Source organism: Meriones unguiculatus, chromosome 18, assembly GCF_030254825.1.
Source record: "Meriones unguiculatus strain TT.TT164.6M chromosome 18, Bangor_MerUng_6.1, whole genome shotgun sequence".
In the NCBI taxonomy this organism is placed as follows: Eukaryota; Metazoa; Chordata; class Mammalia; order Rodentia; family Muridae; genus Meriones; species Meriones unguiculatus.
In genome coordinates, this window is record NC_083365.1 from 29458551 (window position 1) to 29472571 (window position 14021).

Sequence of the window (14021 nt, forward strand, 5' to 3'; positions counted from 1 at the left end):
CAGTGTCTGTAATTATGTCCCCCTTTTCATTTCTGATTTTGTTGATTTGGATGGTGGTTCTCTGCCTTTTAGTTAGCTTGGCTAAGCATTTGTCTATTTTGTTGATTTTCTCAAAGATCCAGCTCTTGGTTTCATTGATTCTTGGAATTGTTTTATTTGTTTCTAATTGATTGATCTCTGCCCTGAGTTTAATTATTTCCAGCCATCTATTCCTTTTTGGTGTGTCTGCTTCTTTTTTTTTTTTCCCTAGGGCTTTTAGGTGAGCCATTAAGTTGCTTGAATGAGATGTTTCTAATTTATTCTTGAAGGCACTTTGTGCTATGAACTTTCCTCTTAGCACTGCTTTCATTGTGTCCCATAAGTTTGGGTAGGTTGTGTCTTCATTTTCATTGACTCCTAAGATATTAAAGACTTTAATATCTTTCTTTATTTCTTCCCTGACCCTGCTGTCATTTAGTACCAAGTTGTTTAGTTTCAGTGTGTGTGTGTGTGTGTGTGTGTGTAGGCTTTTTGCTATTTCTGTTGTTTTTGAGATCCAGCTTTAGTCCATGGTGATCAGATCGGATGCAAGGGATTATTTCAATTTTCTTGTATCTGTTGAGTCTTGATTTGTGTCCAAATATACTGTATATTTTGGAGAAAGTCCCATGAGGTGCTGAGAAGAAGGTAATTCTTTTGTGTTTGGGTGTAAGGTTCTGCAAATGTGTGTTAGGTCCATTTGGTTCATGACCTCTGTTAGAGATATTGTTTCTTTGTTTAATTTCTGTTTTGTTGACCTGTCCTTTGTTGAGAGTGGGGTGTTGAAGTCTCCCACTATTAATGTGTGGGGATCTATGTATGGTTTAAGTTTTATCAATGTTTCTTTTACAAATGTGGGTGTCCTTATATTTGGGACATAGATGTTCAGTATTGTGATGTCTTCCTGGTGGAATTTTGCCTTGATGGGTATGCAGTGTCCTTCCCCATCTCTTTTTATTAAGTTTGGTTGAAAGTCTATTTTATCAGCTATTAGAATGGCTACTCCTGCTTGCTTCTTTGGTCCATTTGCTTGGAAAGCTGTCTTCCAGCCCTTTCCCCTCAGGTAATGTCTATCATTGTGACTTAGTTGTGTTTCTTGTTTGCAACAGATTGCAGGGCCTTGTTTACCCATCCATTTTGTGTCTTTTTATTGGAGAATTGAGTCCATTGATGTTGAGAGAGATTAATGACCAGTGGCTGTTAGTTCTTTTGATTTTGCTGTTGGGTGGTTACTTTTTGTTTCACTATAGTGAGGTTAATTATTTCCTTTGTTTTCTTGAAAGTATTTAGTTAGTTTTCTTGGTTTGTATTTTCCTTCTAGTGTCTTCTGTAATGCTAGATTTGTATGTAGGTATTGTTGAAATTTGTTTTTGTGTTTGAATATCTTGTTTTCTCTGTCTATGAGGACTGAGAGTTTTGCTGGGTATAGTAACCTGGGCTGACATGTGTGTTCTCTTAGGGTGCTGGCGGGTGGTGGCTACAAACTGGTGACTGGGCAGGAACCTGAGACCTTTTCCCAGGAACTTTCCAGTGTGTGTGTGTGTGTGTGTGTGTGTTTGGGGGAACGTGTTGGCTGAGTGCTCTAAGCTGTCTCCCTCCCTGTGGGGGTTTTCTCCTGACAGGGACTCCCAGTCCCTGGTGCCCTGGGGTGCACAGTTCTGTCTGTGATGGATAGTTGGTGCACAGCAGGTCTCTGGGCTGGCAGTGTGCTCCAGCTGGTCTAGGGGACCTTCTCCAGGGATATATTTGGTGACATTGAGTTGGTCCCAATTTGCTTCCTTCCTTGTGGGGTTTTCTCCCAACAGGGAAACCCAGTATCTGATGCCCTGGGGCACACCGTTCTGTCTGTAACAGACAGTTGGAAGTTCAGTAAGTCTCTGTACTCACAGCTGGAGTCCCATTCAGGGCTGGTGGTCTGTGCCCGCCATTTGCAGGTCCTTTTCCAGGGAAAGACTGGGTGACCTGAGGTCAGTCCCGTTTTCTTCCTTCCCTGTGGGTTTTTCTCATGACTGGGACTCCTGGTCTCTGGTGTTTTTGTGCCCACCATTCAGTCTGAGAAGGTGATCAGGACACACAGGTGTGTGGCTCTGGTCTGGTGACCATGTGTCTGCATTACCCGGGAACTCATCTGGGTGACCTGAGAGTGGACCTGACTGATTCCCACACCATGGAGTTTCCTCTCAGCTGGAAAACACGATCACTGTTGTTTTAGGGTCCAGAGTTCAGTCTCTTGGTTGCTGTACTGAAAATGTTGTCCTGCTCCTCAGATGCAGTGTCCTCCTGGCACCGCCATCTTGTCACACACACTGGTGTTTACTAATTTTAAGGCATTTTCTTAGACTCTCAAACATGTATAACTGGTGTTTACCAATCTTAAGGCACTCTTTTAGATCCTCAAACAATATTATTTGTATCTATTTGTATCTATTTACCATGAGATATAGGTGAGACTGCTACAAACATTTATTGTCCTTTATCTAAATAAAGGGATGGTAAAAGGTTACAGTTATTCCTGTTTCTTGAGTCTGGCAACAAGGTATATTGTATCTAGGCCTGACAAGAGCAGCTCTGGGACTTAGGCTTAAGGCCTGGTTTCCTGTGTATGAAGAGAACTGAGAAGACTTCTGAAGTCTCCCAAGTCAGAAATTGGCAACATGTCTATGGGACCTTAGTGTGAGGCCAAAACAGACCTGCAATGTTACACTGGGCTGGGCAAGGGTGATGGAGGTTGCTGAATCAAGGAACCATTTATTTGTCCTCCGCCAGGCCAAAGAACTGGAAGGCTGGAAGTGTCTACGGTTCTTGTGCTGGTTGAGCCTCCATGGCTGGGCACAGCGGGCAAACCTGCATGGGAGCATTTTGACTTCCAGACGCCAGTCAGCCGGCAGGCAGCTATGGCTTGTTGAGGCAGCAGCGGGACCAGCGTCACCTTTGGCTGCATTTGAAACAGTCACCTGGGGGAATTGACTTTAGGCTCTACCCAGGCAGGATGGGGCATTACAGACCTCTTGTTTCTGTGCAGGAATGCCAACAGCCTCACAGCAGCATCCAAGGTCTGGAACATAGCCTTTGCTATGGATGAGCCTGTCGGGAAGGCTCTTCTCTTATTATTTTTACCAAATCCGATATGGTGACTCAATGACTATCCTCATTTGCTGTTTGTCAAAGATTGTAGTGAGATCATGTTTGCATCTGAAGGACTATAAATATATAGTTGGACATCTATGAGATGACTAACTATTAGTTTGCATCTGTTAACCATTAAATTTTAGGACTTTAGGACTTTAGGTTTTGTCCTTGTTAAGTTAGAGCCATAAAAGTCATAAATCAGTCCATTAAAGTGAGGGCACAACAGTTTTTTTGTATGATTTAGTATATAAAAAGTTTATAGCTTATAAAAGTGTAAAGCTATACTATAGATTAATAATAATACAATTTTTTTAAAAATAAGGCCAAGCATATTTTATCCCTTTGCTAGTAAAGATACAGCACAATCATCAAGTTTTAACATAAAGAAATACCTTTAAAATTAATAGATCTTAATTTAGAATATTGGTAAAAACCTGTATGTAGTAACTAACCCCGGAGTTATGAGTTTTAAAACCAAAAATATAGTAGAACAGTATAAAGCAATTTTAAAATTATATTTGAATTTATTATAGCAAACCTATTAGCCAGAAAGCCTAGTGGTGAATCCTGATCATAAGCAGCGTATGGCAGGAGAAATGGCATTTATTAATCCAGGAATTGAGAAAGACATAGGCATTTAGATGTACATTTTAAATTAACTTAATTTGAATTGACATTTATAACTTTGAAATTTTATTATTAAATAAAATTTATTTTGAAGCAGGGTTAAATTATATAATAGTAAACTGTAACTTCAAATTTTTATAAAAATCCATTCTAGATTTAACCTTAACAAAACAATCTAAATAAAGAGAGTAGGTAAAGCTCAATCTTGTACTCAACTGCAGCCCTTAGCTTAACTTTAAATCTGCTCTTTTTGAACTAAAATCAAAGCAAAACTTTTAATCAGACATAATTTATAAAGGGGCTAGCAAATCTTATTAATCTTAACATATTACATTAAGAATTAACAGCAAAAAGATTAAAGGACAAAGTTTTATTTAGCAACAAACACAGAGCTAAAGTTAGCTTGTAGCCCTCAGACTATTCTGACCATACCAAATCTATAGGCTAGCATTACATCATCTATCTAGGCACTGACAGCCAGGCATATATTTAACATAATGGGTAACAATGATCTGAATATAACCTTACATAACCCTGGGCTAACATGGAGCTGTAGTCCTTTTTCTCCCCTTAAAAAGAGCATAAGCAAACATTTTGCATTGAAGAATCACCAGCCTTTTAAATGAAGAAAATATATTTTATAGTTCTTTCTCAAATCATATATGCCCTCTGGCTTTCCATACATACATTGACCTTTCACAACATTCTATATAACTTCAGGTTCCTAGCTTCATTCTTCTGGTTTAACCAGACATTCTTATTTTAAACAAGCTATTCTTTTTTTTTTTTTTTTTTTTTTTTTTGTTGCTGTCTGCTCTTACCTATTTCATTTTTTAAAATTCTTTATTAATTACACTTTATTCACTTTGTATCTCCCCTGTGGTTACCTCCCTCCTCCTGTTCCAATCCTTCCCTTCCTCCACCCTCTGTGTGCATGCCCCTCCCCAAGTCCACTGATAGGAGAGGTCCTCCTCTCCTTCCTTCTGATCCTATTCAATTAGGTCTCATCAGGAGTGGCTGCATTGTCTTCTTCTGTGGCCTGGTAATGCTGCTTCCCCCTCAGGGGGAGGTAATTAAAGAGCAGGCCAATCAGTTCATGTCAGAGACAGTCCCTGTTCCTATTACAGTGGAACCCACTTGGATACTGAACTGCCATGGCTGTGCAGGGTTCTTAGGTTATCTCCATGCAGAGTCCTTGGTTGGAGTATCAGTCTTCAATGCAAAATCTGAAAAACTGTGTTCAGATTTTTTGGTTCTGTTGCTCTCCTTGTGGAGTTCCTGTCCTCTCCAGATCTTAATGTTTCCCATTTCTTTCATAAGATTCCCTGCACTCTGCCCAAAGGTTTCCCATAAGTCTCAGCATCTGCATTGATAGTCTGCAGAGCAGAGCCTTTCAGAGGTCCTCTGTGTCAGGCTCCTGACTTGTTCCCTCTTTTCTCCTTCTTCTGATGTCCATCCTCTTTGCCTTCCTGGATAGGAATTGAGCATTTTAGCAAGAGTCCTCCCTCTTGATTAGTTTCTTTAGGAGTATAGATTTTAGTAGGTTTATCTTATATGTCTATGAGTGAGTATATACCGTGTGTGTCTTTCTGCTCCTGGGATAGCTCACTCAGGATGATCAAGATCCACCTATACCACTCCTAGGCATATACCCAAAAGAGGCTTAAGTACACAATAAGGACATTTGCTCAACCATGTTAGTAGCAGCCTTATTTGTAATAGTCAGAAGCTGGAAACAGCCCAGATGCCCCTCAGTGGAGGAATGGATACAGAATTTGTGCTACACAATGGAATATTACTCAGCAATAAAAAGCAAGGAAATCATGAAATCTGCAGGTAAATGGTGGGATCTGGAAAATCTATTCTTTAATATTTTTTTAAATTATTTGTCTTTTTGCCTTCTCTCTTGCTTTTCAGACAACACAAAAACTTCCATTAAAATCTTTCTTGTTTCTCAGAGGCGGGACCTGGGGCATCAACCCGCATGCAATCAGACATGCTCTTCTCTGGGTCCAAAGTGGCTGACCCTGAGTGCAGTGCTTAGCCTCGCATCCTGAGCGTATCATTTTAGCTTTTTATGGTATCCAACCATGCTTGGGGAGAATGTCCTGCTTCAATGGCTGTAAAGGCCTGAATGATCATGGCTGCATCACACTGTTGTGAGACTCTAATCTTGCATATATACCACAGGTAAACCAAGGAGACCAACACCAGAAGGCCTGCTAACACTCCCATGCCCGCCCATTCCTTCAGATGATTCATGGCTGCAGCAATCCATGTTGATAATCCTGGACGGGTCTGATGCTCTTTGGGTGGATGACACCTAAATGAACATCTGTACAAAGTCCCAATTTATTTCTAATATCAGAGATCAGACCTCTACTCTTGCCTGATGCGTCTAAAACAAAAAGGGGGAACTGTAGAGAGCTGCGGAATGCTATGCCTTAAAGATGGAGCTGGTTCCCGCCTTCCACCTTCCCGATGGTGAGTGCTCTCTGTCATGAACAATTCCACATTTGGCTAAGGCTGAGGATCTGGCTTGCTTCCATGTATGTGGACCTATCTGCATTGCCCCCGTGGCACGCCTGGGTTGGCTACCCAGAGGCTATTTAAGCTGTGGGCTGGCTTTCCCCGGGGTCCGAGGATTGTTCAATGTTCCTGAATAAACTGCATTGAAAAAAAAAATCTAAAAAAAAAAAAAATCTTTCTTGTTGTTTATTTTAGTGGTCTAGAATATACTAAGTTATTTCATAAGTTTTTATCATCCTAACATGATTCATTACAATAATTGCAGTTTTCTTGATTGGCTCAAACAGCATGGCTTGTGCAGATAAATTAATAAAATAAATACCAAGCAAGGTTTCTTTAATTCCCCAAAGGGTTGAGAAACTATTCCAAGTTCTTTGTTAGAATGCCCAAGAATTATTGCTTAAAATGCCTGATAAACTTTAAGACGTTTCATCATCTTAAACATTTAAACATTTTCCAAAATCTGCTTTTGCAATATCCGAACAAAGTACCATCTTTAGGAGTGAATTCACAAAGCATAACCATAACTTTGAAAGTCAAACCCAGATTTTAAGACGAAAATTCATCAGTGCAAACAATTCAATCTCTGAAAACCAATATCAATTTAAAATGAGACTTATCTTCGTAGCCTAAAAGGAAATAGAATGGTAAAAGGAATTCATTTTGACAAAGAGGTTCTGGTTTTTTCGTTCCCTGAACCATACCACATACATGACAATCTCAAGATGGCGGAGTCACATCATATTCCATGTGGCCATCTACATTGCTGCTATTTAAACATATGCGTTTGTAAACTTTATAAACACACAGGCACACATATATGTTCTAAACAAGTTTGAATTTAACCTTAAAATATATCCAATTACTTTTGATCACCCATTTAAGATCAGTCAAAACCGAACATATAATGGCCATACATACATTTAAACAGACAAAACTGTTCTTACTCGATCAAAACTGAGGCACTGATGAAGAGGCCAAAACTGATTCCTTTGAGTTCAGACCAAGGCAGAAACTTTTGGCTGCCAGCTGCAGCAGCTGAATTCACTAGAGTCCAGCAGCATCAGGTTTTACAAATCATGTAAGCAGAAGCTCAAGAATACTTCACAAACATCCTTCCAGTCACAACCCCTACTTTTTATTCCTACATGCCTAGCAGGCCCAACTGCACCGGCGAGTATGCCATGGTGCTCAGAGCCATCATCTTGGCTTGGGACTCACGGAGCTGCAGGGTGAGCAGGCCCAGGGCATGTGTAGCCCTACCTCAGGGGGCTCACTGCACCTCGGAGGAGTGTGTCAGCGGGTGTGGCTGGTGGGCTCCGTCCCCATTCGCGGAGCCTGCACCAGGCAGCAAGTGGCACCGGATGAGTGTCCTCTCCCACGGCTGCCGCCTCTCTGGGGCTTTTGCCACCTCCGCGCTTGCTGGGACCAGGCAGCTTGGGCCTGAGAGAGCTGGCCACCTGGAGCTGAGTGGGCACACTATTTGCACAGCAGGCCAAGGTGGACCCAGCCGCTGCAACTCTGCTCTCACAGTGAGGCTGACAATCAAGCCCTGCCCCACCTTTTCCGGAACCGGGCATGCAAGGTCGCTGTGTTGCCATGTTGGAAGTGTGTCTGGCAAAGGTCTAACAATTTCTCTCCAGCAGACACTGAAAACAAAACAGACCCAGAGGAGCCACTGCAGATGGAGCCATTGAAGCTCCCAGACTGCAGGACTGTACCTGCCAAAAGAAGGTAGGGGCTTCTGAACTCGGCAGCTGTGATCGTCCTGTTGCCCAGATACTGACACCCTGAGCCTGGAGGAATTTTCGGAATAGAGGACAGAAAGTACATGCACACACAGACACTGCACAAAGACATTTAGACATGACACCACAGGCATAAAAACCTCTAAGTCAGGTTCCTGGAGTCTCGGGATCCGGGATGAGCCTCCAAAACGCTCCAAGTTCATGACTACTAAAAGACCAGGAACAACAGAATCCGTTGTAAATACATGAGGTGTTTTTTTTTTTTTTTTAGTTGGATACACGCTTGAACATGGGACGCAAACTCCCTGTGGAAACAGGAGAGGAATGTGGCCCTGAGGTCTAGGGGAACAAAGTTTTATAGGGCAAAACCACAAGCAGGGACTTACATGCTTTGGTATTACATGATTGGGTAAAGGAAACTGACTTTTGAAATGATTGGTTCACTTTAGGCCCCAAAACTACAAACAGTTCTGGCCTGGTCATGTGGGGTGGTTTCCTAGCAACTGTATAACTAGCGGGCAGGGGAAAGATTGCATTAAGTTAGTTTCTTTTTCCAGGTGGCTGGGGCTTTAAATTTTTTGGTCTCTCAGTCTCAGAAAAGACCCCTCTGCCCATCCCCCTGAAGGGGGAGCAGCCTTACCAGGCCATGAGGAAGACAATGCAGCCAGTCCTGATGAGACCTGATAGACTAGGGTCAGATGGAAGGAAAGGAGGACCTCTCCTATCAGTGGACTGGGGGAGGGGCACAGAAGAAGAAGAAGAGGAGGAGGAGGAGGAGGAGGAGGAAGAGGAGGAGGAGGAGGAGGAGGAGGAGGAGGAGGAGGAAGAGGAGGAGGAGGAGGAGGAGGAAGAGGAGGAGGAGGAGGAGGAGAAGGGGGAGGAGGAGGAGGAAAACAGAGGGAGGGTGGGATTGGGAGGGGAAGAGGGAAGGGGGTACAGCTCAGATGCAAAGTGAATAAACTGTAATTAATAAAAAATAAATAAATTAAAAAATGTAAAAAAAAATCAGACTCGGCTCTGTTGGTTTCCTTGTGGTGCTCCTGTCCCCTCCAGATCCTTATATTCCCTTACTCTTCCACAGGACTTCATGCCCTCTGCCCCAAGTTTGGCTGTGAGTCTCAGTATCTGCTTTGGTCCCCTTTTGAGTGGAGTCTTTCTAATCAAGGGGCATTCATGGAGATGACCTAGATCCCCTGCTCAGATGTAGCCAAAAAGGCAGCTCAGTCTCCATGTGGGTTTCCTAGTAAGGGTAGCAGGGCTTGTGTCTGACATGGACTCCGTTGACCATTCTTTGATCATTTCCTGCTGGCAGGACAGCCTGGCCAGGCCACAGAGGAAGAGGATGCAGGCAGCCCTGATAGACTGGGGTCAGATGATAGGGGAGGAAGGATCCCCCTTTCTGAGGACTAGAGGAGGGGGATAGGATGAAAGTAGAAAGGAGCGTGGGACAGCGAGCAGACAAGGGAATGGCCTACAACCTGGATAAAAAGTGAAAAAATTTGAAAAATAAATTCAATTAATAAAATCAAGACAGATTCAGCAGTCCCATAAAAATACTAAACTGAAAGCCATAATATATTTGCAGAAGATCTGATGCAGACCTGTATGTGCCTCATGCTTGCTGATTCATTCTATGTGAGTTCATATGAGCATTTTTTCCAGGTGATTTAGAGTGCCTTGTTCTCCTAATAATCCTCCATCTCTTCTGGCTCTTAGAGTTTGTCAATATCTTCTAAAGGGTTTCCTGAGCTATGGGGGTAGGGATTAAATGAAGATATCCAATTTAGAGCTGAGTGTTCCAAGGTCTCCGTCTCTCATTTCTGGCTGTGGGTTTCTTTATTTGTTACCATATGCTGAAGGAGGATGCTCATCTAATGATGGCTGAATAAGGCACAAACCTATAAGTATAGCAGAATATTATTAGGATTCATCTTATCACTACTCTCCTCCCCTTAAGACCAATGATATTTGGGTTTTTCTTAGGCTTAGGGGCTATCTAGTCTCTGATTCTAGGTTATCCAAGCAGTGTTGTATATGGGTTCCATTTTGTGGAATGGGCTTTAAGTCAAACCATAAACAGTTTGCTATTCCCACAAGCTTTGTGCCACCCTTGCCCTAGCATATTTTTAATTTATTTTTAACTTATTACTATTTATTAATTTTGTATCCCAGCTGTAGACTTCCTCATCCCCTTCCAATCCTGCTCTCCCTCCCTCTTCTCCCAAGTCCCTCACTCCCTAGTCCATTAATAGGGGAGGTCCTCCTCCCCTTCCATCTGACCTTAGCCTATCAGGAGTCATTAGGACTGGCTGCATTATCTTCCTCTGTATCAGGACAGCATTGTAGGTCAAATAGTTTGTGGCTGGGTTGTATAGCTATTTCGTTTTTTCTTTTTTTTTTTTTTTTTTTGGTAGCCTACAGAGTATTTTCACACATCAAAGACATTGGATCAAAGAGGTTCTTTGTATCATTAGCTCTACTCCATGTTGAATGAGTTGTGTGGGTGATGTCTTCAGCAAAGGGCCTTCCTGTCAGTTTATGGAGAGCAACCTATTGTTTTGATAATAGCCTGGGTTGTTTGGGAATTTCCATGGGACCCTTTAAACAATAATTCAACTGTATGCAACCTATCCCAGTCCTAAAAGTTCTTTTGGTGACAAGGGATGGCCAACTGGCCTTCATTTTTTCCATTATTTAGAGAGTTCACTAGGATCACCTTTACGTATTTTAAGAAGGTAATACTGCACTAGATTTCCACACTACCCCTAAAATGCCTCTGTAATTGTCTTTCCCTATATTCCTTCTTTCAACCTCATCCTACCACCTGATTCTCTCCAATTTTTAAACATTTCTATTGGTTCTTTGTAAATTTCTTATCATGCACCCCAGTCCCACTCATCTTCCCCTCTACTAGTGCCCGTCCTCTACACTTGCAACCTCCCCACCAATAGATAAAAAATAAAAATTTCATTGAAGAAGATGTATTGGGTCACAGTTTGTTTCACAGCATATCTTTTTGCCCTCCTTCATTTATTTGCAAATGCTCATTGCTATGATTCATTGGTCTAGTACAAGTTCTCTGGCTTGTGCTACTTTATCAGTACTGGAACCTCACAGGGATTTCTCTTGGATATTCTGTTGTTGTCCTATGTCATTGAGGGCCTGTAATTTTGGATCTGTAGGACTGATCTTTTCATGAACTATACTCCAGCAGTTCGTTGATGGGGTAAATGCTGGTGTTGTGGTCCAATTCAAAGCCCTGAATCTGGGCTTGAGAGGTATCTGAGCTGATCATCCCACCCACTCTGCGGCTCTCAAGCTCTTAGGGCAGGCTCACCAACAATGCTCCCATTGCCCACAATAGTGAGGGACACAGCCAGTTTTCCCACTCTTATAACCCACGGGCCAGCTCTCTCATCTGCCTAAGGTGTGAGAGATGAGGGAAGGAAGGAGGGTGTCTCTCCCTTGTTGGCACCACTGCCCAACAGACAAGAGACAAGGCCACTTCCCCTGAGCTCACAGACTCAGGGATGGCTTACCTGCAACAGGGTCAGTTCTACTGTGCTGCCGAGGAGGTGGCCTGCTCTTATGAGTGCTGTAGCAGATAAGAGGTAGGGCTTGTTCTCCTGAGTGTTATAGGTGGCAGGAAGAGAGGCGGGGCATCTCTCATTCACCCATGTCACTGCAGAGCAGACAAGTGGATGGTCAGCTCTCCTACTCACACCCTTCAGACCAGCTGGCCTGTGTGCCCTCTCCACTAACATCAGCTCTACTTTGCAGGGCCCACTCTCCTGAGTGCTGCAGTTGGTGAGGGGCAGGATCAGCTCTCCTGCTCTCATGACTCCCAGGGCCAGGTCTTCCACCTGCTGCAGGTGGTTAGGAGCAAGGGCGAAGGAGGGTATTTTCCCCTTGTCCACGACACTGCTATCTTCAGGACTAGTTCACCCCAACTCCGGCAATGTGCAGGGACATTCTCTTCCAAATACTGCAACTGGCTATGTGGGGATCAGCTCTTTTCTCATCCCCCAGACATCAGCATGTCCCTGATAGCAGTTCAAACCAGGGATGTCTGCCTGGCCTTTTGTGATAACAGACTCCAGCTACTGCAGGGCCATGGGGTCAGACATTCCCTCTCTTGGACCCCTGTGCCCTGTGGCAGAACAGACCAGGACCCCCACCATGGTCCCAGGTGGCATTACTGGCTACTTTCATCAGGCTGTTTCTCACTACCCAGATTTCCAGTCTCCAGTTCTGCCTCTTTTCATTGTGCCTACATCCTTCTGCTTCTCTTTTTCTCCCATTTCTCTACCATTTACTTGCTCCTATTAGTGGTGAATGGGGTCATCGCAGGAGTGATCTCAGGAATGCTATGCCCCACTCATGCATTTTGATGCTGGGTAGGGGTCATCTTGGGCGTGGTCTTTTCCCCACCCCTAAGGCCTGTGTAGTGGCAGACTGGTGGCCATCTCAGGCTAGCTCTCTATCCAGGCCCCATGGTGCTAGTCTCATGGTCCTCACTGAGCCCACCTGAGTGGACCCTTGCAAAGGTTGTCTGTCAATGGCTCACCTCTGCCTGGGGTCCAAGGGCCCATGTAGGATTCTTCCAGTCTCCAGCTTGCTCCCTGGGAGTCCATCTGGTCCTCCCTGGTGCTGAGCTGGTGGTTATTTCAGGCTTTCTTGCTGTCCAGGCACCCTGGAACTGCCCTTGTGGTTGTCTCAGGCTCCCCCACCCCAGGGAATGTTAGGCTACTAACTGCTTATATGTTCATAGGTAACAACATTACCTCTTTGCCACCTATTGATGCACATATGACACAGCAGCCACACCTGCAATGCATGTAGGGGCAGAACTCCTCCTCCTTCCCCTCCTCCTCCTCCTCCTCCTCCTCCACCTTCTCCTTCTTCTTCTGCAGGCATTTAATGCTCTGAATTTTCCCATTAGAACTCCCTCAATGTTTCCCATAGATTTTGGTATAATGTGTTTTTTATTTTCATTTAATTCTAAAAAAGTTTTAAATTTCCTTCATAAATTGTGTCTTGGACTGCTTTTCATTCAGTAGTAAGTTGTTTAGATCCCAGGAGTTTGTATACTTTCTGTTGTTCTTGAAATCCAGCTTAAATCAATGGTGGTCAGATAATATGCAGGGTCTTTTTTCAATTTTATTTTATCTGTTGAACCTTGCTCTTTGTCCAACTATGTGGTCAATTTTGGATAAAGCTCCATGAGCCTCTGAGAAGATGTTTTCTTTTGTGTTTGGAGGAAATGTTCTGTAAGTATCTGTTAAGTCCCTTTGATTTGTGCGGTCAATTAGCTCCAGAATCTCTTTGTTTTGTTTCTGTCTGGGTGACCTGTATATTGGTGAGTGTGGGTATTGAAATTCCCCATTATCAATGTGTGAGGGTCAATATATGATTGACTATAGTAGCGTTTTTGTTTGTTTGATTGTTTTCACAAACTTAGGTGCTTTTGTATTTGGTACATAAATGTTTAGAAATATGGTATTCTTGGTGGATTTTTCCTGAAATGAATATGTAGTGTCCCTCCCATCTCTGATTAGTTTTGATTTGGAATCTATATTGTCCCATATTAAAATGGTTACACATGCTTACTTCTTGTGTTCATTTGCTTGCAATATATTTTTCAGCCCTTTAACCTGAGGTCATGTCTATTATTGATAGTGAGGTGTGTTTCCTGAATACAGCCAAAGAATGAATCCTAATTTTTACTTCTATTTTTTTTTTAATTTGGTAATTGAGAATGTTAATACTGAGAATTATCAATGAGCAATGTTTATTGATTCCTTGTAATTTGTTGATGTGGTATTAGCTCCTCTCACTTTTTTGATTTACTGCTCTCGGGTTATTTATTGCTTGTCTTTTCTTGGCTATTGTTAACCTTTTCAGGTTGAAGTTTTCCTTTTAGAACCTTCTGTAAAGCTGGACTTCTTGATTGTGGAACGTTTTGGTTTT

General features: G+C 42.9%; 1 pseudogene; it reads right to left on the minus strand.

Moving 5' to 3' along the window:
- Positions 1–12788: 12788 nt before the first annotated feature.
- Positions 12789–12900, minus strand: LOC132649151 (small nucleolar RNA SNORA17; annotated as a pseudogene).
- Positions 12901–14021: the final 1121 nt, after the last annotated feature.